General features: G+C 41.0%; 2 pseudogenes; both read left to right on the top strand.

Annotated features, from left to right (window-relative positions):
• Positions 1 to 501: 501 nt before the first annotated feature.
• LOC138842380 (tigger transposable element-derived protein 1-like) lies at positions 502 to 2,260 on the top strand (annotated as a pseudogene).
• A 2,155-nt stretch (positions 2,261 to 4,415) lies between these two features.
• On the top strand, positions 4,416 to 6,739 carry LOC115844944 (cytoskeleton-associated protein 2-like; annotated as a pseudogene).
• The last annotated feature ends 5,145 nt before the right edge of the window (positions 6,740 to 11,884 follow it).

Genomic DNA, 11,884 nt, shown 5'->3' with positions numbered 1-11,884 from the left:
GTTACTATACATCACAACAGGTTACCAGACCAGAGAAAAGGAGAGCAAAATGACTTGCACATCACTGGGGCTGAAATGAAACGCAGGCAGACCTCGTTTTATTCCCCTTTGCTTTATTGTGCTTCGCAGATATTGAGATTTTTACAAATTGAAGCTTTGTGGCAACCCTGCATTAAGCAAGTCTATCAGTGCCATTTTTCTAACAGCATTTGCTCCCTTCATGTCTCCATGACACATTTGGTAATTTTCACAATATTTCAAACTTCTTCATTATTATATTATATTATATCTGTATGGCAATCTCTGGTTAGTGATCTTTGATACCACTATTGTAATTGTTTTGGCGTGCCACAAACTGTGCTCATATAAGAACTTAATAAATGTTGTGTGTGTTCTGACTGCTCCATAGGCCAGCCATTCCCCCATCTCTCTCCCTCCTCTTGGGCCTCCCTATTCCCTGAGACACAACAATATTGAAATAAAGCCAATTAATAACCCTACATGGCCTCTAAGTGTTCAAGTGAAAGGAAGAGTCTCTCACTGTAAACCAAAAGCTAGAAGTGATTAAGCTTAGTGAGGAAGGCCTCTTAAAAGCCAAGACAGGCTGAAAGCTAGGCCTCTTGCACCAAACAGTTAGCCAAGTCGTTAATGCAAGAGAAAATTCTTGAAGGAAATTAAAAGTGCTATTTTAATACACAGATGATAAGTGAATACACAGATGATAAGAACGCACAACAGCTTTCTTGCTGATATGGAGAAAGTTTTAGTGGTCTGGATAGAAGATCAAACCAGCCACGACATTCCCTTGGGCCAAAGCCTAATCCAGAGCAAGGCCCTAACTCTCTTCAATTCTATGAAGGCTGAGAGAGGTGAGGAAGCTTCAGAAGAAAAGTTTGAAGCTAGAAGAGGTTGGTTCATGAGGTTTAAGGAAAGAAGCCATCTCCGTAACATAAAAGTGTAAGATGAAGCAACAAATACTGATGCGGAAGCTGCAGCACGCTACCCAAAAGAACGAGCCGAGATCATTAATGAACGTGGTAACACTAAACAACAGATTTTCAGTGTAGACAAAACAGCCTTATGTTGGAAGAAGATGTCATCTAGGACTTCTGCAGCTAGAGAGAAGTCAATGCCTGGCTTCAAAGCTTCAAAGAACAGGCTGACTCTCTTGTTAGGGGCTAATGAAGCTGGTGACTTTTAAGTTGAAGCCAATGCTCATAACCCATTCTGAAAATCCTAGGGCCCTTAAGAATCATGCTAAATCTACTCTACCTTTGCTCTGTAAATGAAACAACAAAGCCTAGCGGACGGCACATCTGTTTACAACATAGTTTACTGAATATTTTAAGCCCACTGTTGAGACCTACTGCTCAGAAGAAAAGATTCCTTTCAAAATACTACTGCTCATTGACAATGCAACTGGGTTAACCAAAAGCTCTGATGGAGATGAAACATACAAGATTAATGTTGTTTTCATGCCTGCTAACACAACATCCATTCTGCAGCCCATGGATCGAGGAGTAAGTTTGACTTTCAAGTCTTATTATTTAAGAAATACATTTTGGAAGGCTATAGCTGCCAGAAATAGTGATTCCTCTGATGGATCTGGGCAAAGTCAATTGAAAACCTTCTGGAAGAGATTCACCATTCTGAATGCCATTTAGAGCATTCACGATTCATTGGAAGAGGCCAAAAATATCAACCTTAACGAGACTTTGGAGAAACTGATTCTAATCCTCATGGATGACCTGGACGGGTTCAAGACTTCAGCAGAGGAAGAAACTGCAGATGTGGTGGAAATAGCAAGAGAACTAGAATTAAAAGTGGAGCCTGAAGATGTGACCGAATTGCTGCAATCTTATAAAACTTTACAGAAGAGGAGTTGCTTCTTATGGGTGAGCAAAGAAAGTGGTTTCTTGAGACAGAATTTACACCTGTGAAGACTGCTGAAATGATAATAAAGGATTTAGAATATGACATAAACTTATCTGACAAAGCAATGGCAGGGTTTGAGAGGATTGACTCCAATTTTGAAAGAAGTTCTACTGTGGGTAAAACGCTATCAAATAGTGTTGCGTGCTACGGAAAAGGAAAGTCACTTTATGTGACAAACTTCATTGTCATTTGTTTTAAGAAACTGTCGCAGCCACCCCAACCTTCAGCAACCAACCCCCTGATGGGTCAGCTGCCATCAACATCAAGGCGAGACCCTCCACCAGCAAGAAGATTACGACCTGCTGAAGGCTCAGACCATGGTTAGCATTTTTTTAGCAGTAAAATATTTTTTAATTAAGGTATGTACTTTGGTTTTTTTTAGACATAATGCTATTTCACACTTAGTAGACTACAAGTCTAGTGTAAACATAACTTTTACATGCTCTGAGAAACCAGAAACTTCATGTGACTCACTTTGTTACAATATTTGCTTCATTGCGGTGGGCTGGAACTGAACCTGCAATATCTCTGAGGTATGCCTATACCAACAATTTATTCATTCTTTTTGTACATCCATCTACACCCACAAATGATTGAGGAGGTTTCTAATATTAAAGCACATCCAAAAGAAAACCGTTAAGAACAAAACTACTCAAAAAAAAAAGAAAGAAAGAAAAGATAGTCATATAAAGAAGAAATCTAGCTATATCAAATATTTAGGATTGGTTAATCATTATGACTGAACAACTGAGGTTTGTCTGTGAATTTACCAGAAGCTAAAGTAGCAAGGAGAATAGAGAGTTTATGAAATAGCATTTTTGAGCACATTTAATGTCCTAGTTACTATGTGAAATGTTTTACATACATCAGCTTATTTGACCCATACGTCAGCTTATGACCATCAGTTAATGATGGGAGCCGCCACACGCCGAATTCATTCTCAGTGAGATGACACAGAATGTCTCAAGTACACTCCGTACAAGGCTAGGTTCCAACTCAGCCATGTCTGATTCCAAAATCTGTGCTCTTTCCATACCTAATAGCTCTCTTTGTCACATAAAGGGAAGCATATAATTAAGTAGATACAAGAAGAAATAGGAGATGCATATACTCTTTATTTTTATTAAAAGAAAAGAGTGTTATCTTAATGAGCTCCAAGTCAGCAAGTCCCAAATTTTCCTCACTACTTCAAACCACTGGAGGTTAAGGTAGAGTTCACCTTGAAGGGTATCAAAGGGGCCTGCAACACACCTGTGGCAAGGAGAGGATTTGAAAGCTGGGGGAGGAATATAGTGCAGGTAAACGAAGGTTAAGATTTCTGTGTAAGGTCACACAGCAAGGCTGTGCTAGTCTTCCAGGCCTTCCCCTAGCACTTGGTTTATTAGATAGGATTAGATTAGATTTTGAAGGCTAAACCACTAAGAGAGAGTGAATTTTCACTCTTACCAACGGACCAGAAACAAAGAAGAAAGAGGAAAACCTGTAGACTACATATTGGTTCCCTTTACCATCTTTGATTGACATGGGGGTAGTCAATTGGCTTATTCAACTTGTTAATGGCATTCTTGCTTCTCAGCAGTGCTACACTGCACATCATCCCCCTAATTAACAGCTGTTTTCAGTCCATGCCAACTGCACAGACTCAAGGCTAAAATCCATCCTTGCTCAAGCTGGAGACCAGGTATATCATTCAAGGATGGGCATTTGATGGAAGGAACACTGTGCTTTGCCTACGTCGCAGCCACCTGGAAGTAAAGGGCTGGCCTGGGGTGTTTCAGAAGTATAAAGCTGAAATAAACACTGACAGCGAGTGGCCAGTGAATGGATATGTCCTGAATTACCATGCAGGCAACCTTCACTCTGCGCAGTTCTGAAACGTAGTACGCAGATTTCAGGTACCACGTGGTACAGTGCAGCAACACCAGTCCCCCAGCAACACAGTTCCATTTTCAGTCACCATGGCATACGAACTGTGAGAAACTGAATAAAGTAGAAACTCTGCCACCAGCTCATCAGTCAATAACAGATATGGCCCATGGTCAGTGGCCAATCGACTCACATCTTTCAAAGGCTGGCAATGATTGGTCACTGCGCATGTAATTCAGTTCGCTCACAGCCAGCAAACCCTGGAGTGATGTTGCCTCCCTGTCTCCTGGTGATAAACCCATGGGACCTTTGACAAAAATGGATACTCAAAAGAGGAAGCTGGCCAACCCAAAGGAAGGCGCAGCAAAGAAATAGCAAGTGGAAACACCAGGAGCAAAATTCAAATCCAACGTAAATAGCGCAGTAATAGCTGACAGTGGGATGCTGACTGCCACTACTGCAGCGCCTCTAGATAGACAGCCAGAGGAACTGAGTGAAGGTGACTTAGCCACATGAATGAGGAAAGGGAGGATAATATCCCAAAGAAATGGGCACCTTCAAAACCTTCACTTGAGAGTGTGTGGTGGCGCTGGCTTGAGGGGGTCTGCGGCGGTCGAGCTGGAGACGCGTCCCCCTGTCCGGAGCTGTGATGAGCACCCCAGCCGTGCCCCAGGACCTGCAGCTGCCCCCGAGTCAGACGGCCCAGTCCACGTTCAGAGAGCAAAGAAGACAAAAACTCAAGGAGCATCTGTTAAAAAGAAAAACTTTTTTTGCATACAAACAGGAAAATCAGATATTATCCAGTGGTAGAGACAAAAGAGTGAAGACATCTGAAGGCCAGATCCAAGAAGAGACAAAAATTCTGAAACTTTATCAGCCATTTTTGCCTTAAGAGAATGTCGGTAGACCTACTGGGATCAAGAATAATATAACAATGGAAGAGAACTGTATTCCTTTAAAACCTTCTAATGAATTAACCAATTCAACTACAGCAATTGATACACCTAATTTTGAGGATAATAATCAAACTCTGCCGTTGTTACCAATTAAAGATGACCCCCAAAGTCAACATATGACCTTAAGCCAAGCACTTCACCTTAAAAACAGTAAATAGAAACAAATGACTACAGAGAAACCAAAGCAAGGTGCTAACATGCCCAAGAAACCTGTGCTTGGATCTTATCGTGGCCAAATTGTTCAGTCTAAGATTAATTCCTTTAGGAAACCTCTACAAGTCAAAGATGAGCTCTGCAACAATGAAGAAACTTCCAGCTACTGTCTCTAAAGCCACAAAGTCTCAGCCTGTAGACACCAGCAGTGTAACAGTGAAAAGTGATAGAGCCTCACATACGACGACTGCCACTAAATTTGTGAGCACTACATCTCAGGGCAGTCAACTTGTGCGACCTTCTATTAGAAGTCACCACAGTAATAACCAGGATGCCATGAAACAAGGCATCAGTAGGATGTCTGCCAGTGTTACAGTTTGGAAAGGATCTCGAGAGAAAGAATTATTACAGTTAAACACAGTTTTGTCTATTATCAAAACCAGTTCTTCTCAGGACATAGAAAGAAATAAGACACTATCAAGAAGCATGACATCTGAAATGGTAGCCAGGCCTGCTTCGTCTTCTAATACTTAACTGAGAGAAAAGTCAAAAGGCATTGACCAGTGCAGATATACCACGGTGAAAGCAGCTAGTGACAGTAGATGGACTCAGCGCAGAGAAACTGCGGAGGAGAGAAAGGCTCGTCTGAGTGAGTGGAAAGCTAGCAAAGGAAGAGTGATGAAAAGGCCTCCCAGCTCAGTGGTTACCCAGCCTGAACCCGAAGCACAAGATGAAAAACCAGTTGGGTCCTTCTGGACTGCCACGGCAGAAGAAGACGAACAGCGATTGTTGACTGAAAAAGTAAACAAGACATTTTCTGAATGCCTAAACCTGATTAATGAGGGATATCCAAAAGAAGAAGTATTGGTTACACTGAATGACCTGATTAAAAATATTCCAGATGCCAAAAATCTTGTTAAACATTGGATATGCCTGCTTGTACTGAACCACTTACGAGTCCTATTGAAAATATTACTGCAATCTATGAGAAGGCCATCCTGGCAGGAGCTCAGCCTGTTGAAGAGATGCGACATGCAACTGTTGACATTCTGACAATGAAGAGTCAAGAAAAAGTTAAATTTGGAGAAAATATTGGGGAGTCTTGTGCAACCAAGGAACAAATCCAAGAAGCCACCATTGATGATATAAGTGTTAATCTGGGGTCAGAAAAACCGGAAATAGAAAATAAGCATCTTACGAATGTAGTATTTCAAAGTTGTGAAAAAAGAGCAAGATAGCAAAACAAAAGGTCCAACCAGTGATGTTAAAACCCGCAATACATTGGGCTTCCCTGGTGGCGCAGTGGTTGAGAGTCCGCCTGCCGATGCAGGCGACACGGGTTTGTGCCCCGGTCTGGGAAGATCCCACATGCCGCGGAGCGGCTGGGCCCGTGAGCCATGGCCGCTGGGCCTGCGCGTCCGGAGCCTGTGCTCCGCAGCGGGAGAGGCCACAACAGTGAGAGGCCCGCGTACCGCAAAAAAACAAAAAACAAAAAACAAAAAACCTGCAATACAGAAATTAGGGCGGGTTGCTTAATTAAATATAATGTGTCTACTACTCCACACTTGCAAAGTGTGAAAAAGAAGATGCAGTTTGACTAAACAAATTCTGCATTTAAACAGCTGAAGTTTCTCACACCAGTTAGACGTTTTCGATGTCTTCAAGAGAAGACTTCTAAATTGCCAGATACGTTAAAAGACCATTATCCTTGTGTGTCTTCACTGGAACAGTTAACAGAGTTGGAAAGTGAAACTGACGCTTTTGTGTGCTGCCCCAGCGCAGCCCTGTGCCGCATGTACTCGGAGACTGACAAGACAGAAGAGAAGTGAAGCTCTGAAAGGAGTGGGGTTGTATTATTCTGAGTTGGTTGGTTGGTTTGTTGTCGCTTTGCATGTCCCTTAGGTCAGGAGTTGCCAAGTACCTAAGTATTGACGGCAGTCAGCACTTACTCATGTCCACTCTATAGCAGGTGTTGCCTCCTGTGCGTCGGAAAGCTAAACCTACCTTGTCAATCTCAATAGACTGACTTTTTCTCTAAGACAGGTAAATTTTGTCAAGACAGAGTTAGCTTGCTTTATCACCCAATTCTAGTAGCCCAGACCGCTGTGGTCTCCTGTGTTTCTGGGACTCTGCCCCTGGTTCTTCACTGTCACTCTCCAGCAATGCCAGTGAGTCTGCATCTGTGGCCTCTTGGCCTCTTTTTTATTGTAGCCGAGGTCCCCAAGAGGGATAGTTAATACTCCATTTCTACGAGAAGATACTTTGTTAGAAGCAAGAACATGTGCCTAGTGGGCATTCAGAACTTTAAATCTGAGTTCCTTTCTTTAGTTCCTTTTCTAACTTGACTATCTAAAATGTTAAAAATTTTAACTTCCATCACTTCGTCTGATATCGTTTATAGACTAACAGAAGGGAGTTAGAGAAGGAATATATAATATTTCATAAATGTCATCCTAGTTTAGGTAGTATCTCTAAAATAACTAATACTTAAAATTGATTTCTTCCTTGTAATATAAAAACTTCATGTCTCCTAAAACATGATAGTCATACACAGTAAGTAGGTCTCTGCTTCCCACACATAAATACCACCAGTAAAATTGTTTTGTAAGTCTCTGAACTAATACTTAAATGGCATACATCCTTCACCAACTCTACAGTTTCAATTAAGGATTTAGTCATTGTAAAAGATTAGGTAGTTTTAAAACTGCATAATATGAATGTGGTTGAAAATCACACACTTACTCTTACTTACGTTCATTAATTCCATTTGTATAATAGTGCCAGTCCTTGTTCTATTTATTTTCTTATGTTCTACTGAGTAGGGTTTTTATTCCTTTTAAACTGTGTACCTAATATGTATACAATAAATGAAAACATCTATATATTAAAGAAAACCTTCACTTGAAAAGAACTCTTAGCGCTGTTTTACAACCTTTAAAGTGAATGGATAAAATGTTGGAAGCTACTCCAAACTTAGAAAGAAGCAAGACAGTTTGACAAGGCACAGAAAAGATGTTGACACAGGCAGTATTATGAGTTGTATGATGAGGAGAAGGCAGGCACTGTTCAAACTACTATTTATAACTTTTTTTTTTTTTTACAAGAAGCAACACATTTTTATTCTCGATGTTTCTGATGTTTTAAGTAACACTGTATTAAGTGAATATTAGTTCTATTTTTCCCATATCCCTATACTTTCATAAGTAACAGTAAGAGAGCTTTTAATGTTTTGATGGAAATTCTTAAAGGTCATAGAACAATAGAAAATTATCACGTAGATTATCAAGACCGTTTTGTGTGGATTTTGCATGATCGTGTTTACAGTCCCACATTACCATGCAAAGGAAGGACTTCCTGTATTTCCCTGATCTCTCACTGAGGTGTTCTGCTATAAGGCATAATACAAAAACAGTGACCCCATAAAAGGTGCCCATAGCATGCATGGAATAAGGTTCACAGGCACGACCTATGTTCATTTAACTAACCTCTGCTTAGGGTTTCAGCCTGGATAAAGTCCTAAAAATGAAAGAGGCAAATTGAAAAGTCATGTGATCTTTTCGAGGCAAGAGCTTGTGGGATCTAAGTTGTATATGACTGCAAGCTTGTAGGTTATCCAAAAGGAAGATCTGTATATTTAAATGCAAGTGCTAAGCAGATATTTGGAGTTTCCACTCTGATTCTTAGAAGAAACCTAGGCTAGAGATAAATAACTAGGAGTCATCGTCCTGCTAGTTACAGCCAAGATCGTTAGCCACACCTGAAGTCTGCCCAAGAGAGTGAGACAGACTCTACCTTCTGTATCTCAGTTCTTTTAGTGATAGAACCCAGATTGTTTTGTTCTTCTCACCCCACATGGTTAGATGTTCAGGGCCTCTTCCCTGCCACAGAACATAAATCCTTATCAGTCTAAACTGCAAGGTTAGGGCATGGGCCTGATGTAGCTCCTCCCATTGAAGTGAGAGCTGAGGGCTTCTGGGTAAGCATCCCTCAATGATGACAGGAGAGTGAGACACAGACATGTCTATTTCTGTTAGCCAGATTGTATCATGTAACACCTGGGACTCAAAGTCAATTGCAACAGCAAGAGGACAAGCCTAAGAACCAAGATACCTGCTAAGGGGAACAGAACAAAAGAGGGAAGTGACCTGAGCTGCTAAATTAACCCACCTGGAACTGACCGATGTGAGGATTTCTTGACATGTGAGACACGTGTCCTTACAATGTAAGCTGTCACTTGCAGCTGAAACATCCTAATACATCAGACAAAAACCTGAGAAATGACAGAGACTAGAGGAGCCAGGGAAAAAGACAAGAAGGACTCAGGGAGGAGGGAAGAGAACCATGAAGTTCCAAAGAAGGGACCGAACGGGGAATCCTGGCTCCAATGGATCTCTCTGATCCAAAGATTTTTTCTCAACTTTATTGAAATCTCACTGACAAATAAAATTGTAATATATTTAATGTGTGCATCTGATCCAAGATTTTTCAGTAGACAATCTGCTTTCTCTTACAAGTGGCAATGCCATTTCCAAACATAGATGCAGGTCAGTGAGGACCTAAGAGTCAAGTAAGCAGGGGAAGAAAAATCACTGTCACTGCCTTAACCAGAGAGAATTTGGTATTTAGTTTTTCTTTAAAAATCTTGATTACATCTTTCAAGGCTCTCAGGCTGCTGACACATACAAAATGAAGACGAACATCTTGGCAGGTGGTAGAAAATGAACAAGCACAGGGAACCAGAAACAAAGAAATGAGATAACCTGGAGCTTCAGTAATGCTGAAATTATCCACAACACAGGAGATGACTATTAACAAAAGATACCGATAAAGGACCAAATGGAACTGCTAAAAACTAGCCCTATCGTGTTTCTGCAGTTCAAATGAAATCAGATGTGGCATCTGTATTTAAACAAGAAATGTCTGTGGGGAGATTTTGTTGTATGTTACTGAATTGGAATATCAAGACAGAATCTTCTACTCAATAGTCTCAAAAATTAAATAAAGGGTGCTTGTATAATGAATGGTTTGTAGTTATGATGACACAATGCCTAAAGGCTGGGGTGGTACAAATTACTGTTCTGGACCTGAAACTAGAGTTAGGTCAAGAAAGACAATTTTCTCCTCTTATGTGCCAACTACCGAAGATCAAATTCATTGTGTAGAGGTTAAGAGCTCTGGCTTTGGAGTCTGACAAACCTGGATAATACCAGCCCTGCCATCATTTGTGATATGATCTTATGATCACAAAGTCTCTGAGCTTCCGTTTCCTCGTGTGAGACTAGGAGCAATTATAACATAAGATTATTTTATATATATATATATAGTTATTATAAATATTTAATGAGACTGTTCTTGTAATAACCTAAGTCAAAATGACAGAAATAACCAATATACATTAAACATGTATCATGCGGCAGGCATTTTATTAAGAGAAATGAAAGAGAGAGACGAGAGTTGGGTTCATGAGCGAGGCCTAGTTAGTGATGAGAAAATGCAGGCTTGTGTTGAAAATGTGGGGAATTTGGTTTCTCTCTAGATCAAGGTGACTTAAACAGTGGTTTTCATCAGCAAGACCAGTCAATTCCTTAGACAGACAAGGTATTTAGCTTATATTGAGTAATTTGAGTGACTTAATAAGACCTAAACTTGCTCCCTCATTTTTGTTTGAAGTTCTATTATGTCTTTGTCTTAAGTCTTGCCCTCCCCCTGCAGAATTCTGTAACACACATGTGTTCTGTAAATCAGCCTGACATCTCTTCCCTCCTTCATTTCTAACAGTCTCTTCCTTCCTTTGAAGACCTGGACATTCCCTGACTCCAAGCATTTCTGGTGGGGCCTTCAGTTCACCATTCCCCCAAATCCTGGCTGTAAAGGGGATGGGGAAGATGGGCAGGGGTGTCACATGACCCAGCCCCAGTATGATTATTCTATCTCAATTCTCTGATCCTGAACGGGCAGGTGACTCTGGGATTTTATAATTGGGTGTTTAGACACAGAAGCCTTCCGGCCCCTGGATTACAGGCTGTGACCCCCAGAACTGCTGTCGTATATATCTATTATATATATATCTACTGGGAGGAAATAAATCTGCAGCAGGAGAGAATGAAATCAACAAAGAGAAGCAGAAGGAAAAACACAGCTGAGAGACGAGAAGCCCTGAGGATACTTATTATTTAGGACCCCAAATTCAGTCACATCTCAAGTTAGCCTCTCCTCCATCCTTCCCAGCTACAGAAACCAACACATTCTCTTTTTGCTCAAGCTACTTTGAGTTCTGTCACCTTTAATCAAGAGTCCAGATTAATATATACCTAATCTAAAGCAAGTGCGTGATTATTTAACTAAAAGAAAAGAAAAAAAAACCTAACATTTTGAGGTGGAAAAACATGATGGAAACTGTAGAATGAAAATGCTTGAAAGTTGCTGGTTTTGAACACGGTTCTACCTCCACGGATGCCTTTGAGAATTCATGGGGAAACTTTACCCTGCACGTGCGTACTTCTTTCTGCCACCAGAGACTTGTGAGTTCCCAGAAAGAACTTTTGTCTGCTCCAAGTCAGTTGGCCCCAAAAGAATCATTTGCTGGGGTCACAGGGTCAAAAGCTCTCTTGGATGTTCAGACTGCCTGCAGCTAATGTAAAGATTTCTTGCTGCCACACTGTTAAAAGGGATTCAAGCAGAAAGGTATGGGAGAAGAAAGTTAAGAGGGGACGTGTGGAGCTGAAGCCGGGTGGAGGTAACCCAGAAGAGGCAACAACTCATGCTCAAGACAGGCCAGGGGATGGAAATAGGAGAAACAAGATACCAGGGTCAGTCTTGAGTCTACTGATGACAGGACGGGAAATATCTGTTTTCAGCCTTTCCATGCATTTATTAAACACAGTGTTTGACGGCCCTGGAGAACCAAAAATAAAATAGCTCTGGTCCCAAAGAGTCAGAAATAGAGCATACATCTAGGATGGATTCCTTCTGTC

Source organism: Globicephala melas, chromosome 16 (assembly GCF_963455315.2).
Source record: "Globicephala melas chromosome 16, mGloMel1.2, whole genome shotgun sequence".
Taxonomy (NCBI): domain Eukaryota; kingdom Metazoa; phylum Chordata; class Mammalia; order Artiodactyla; family Delphinidae; genus Globicephala; species Globicephala melas.
This window is presented reverse-complemented; position numbering and strand designations above follow the sequence as displayed.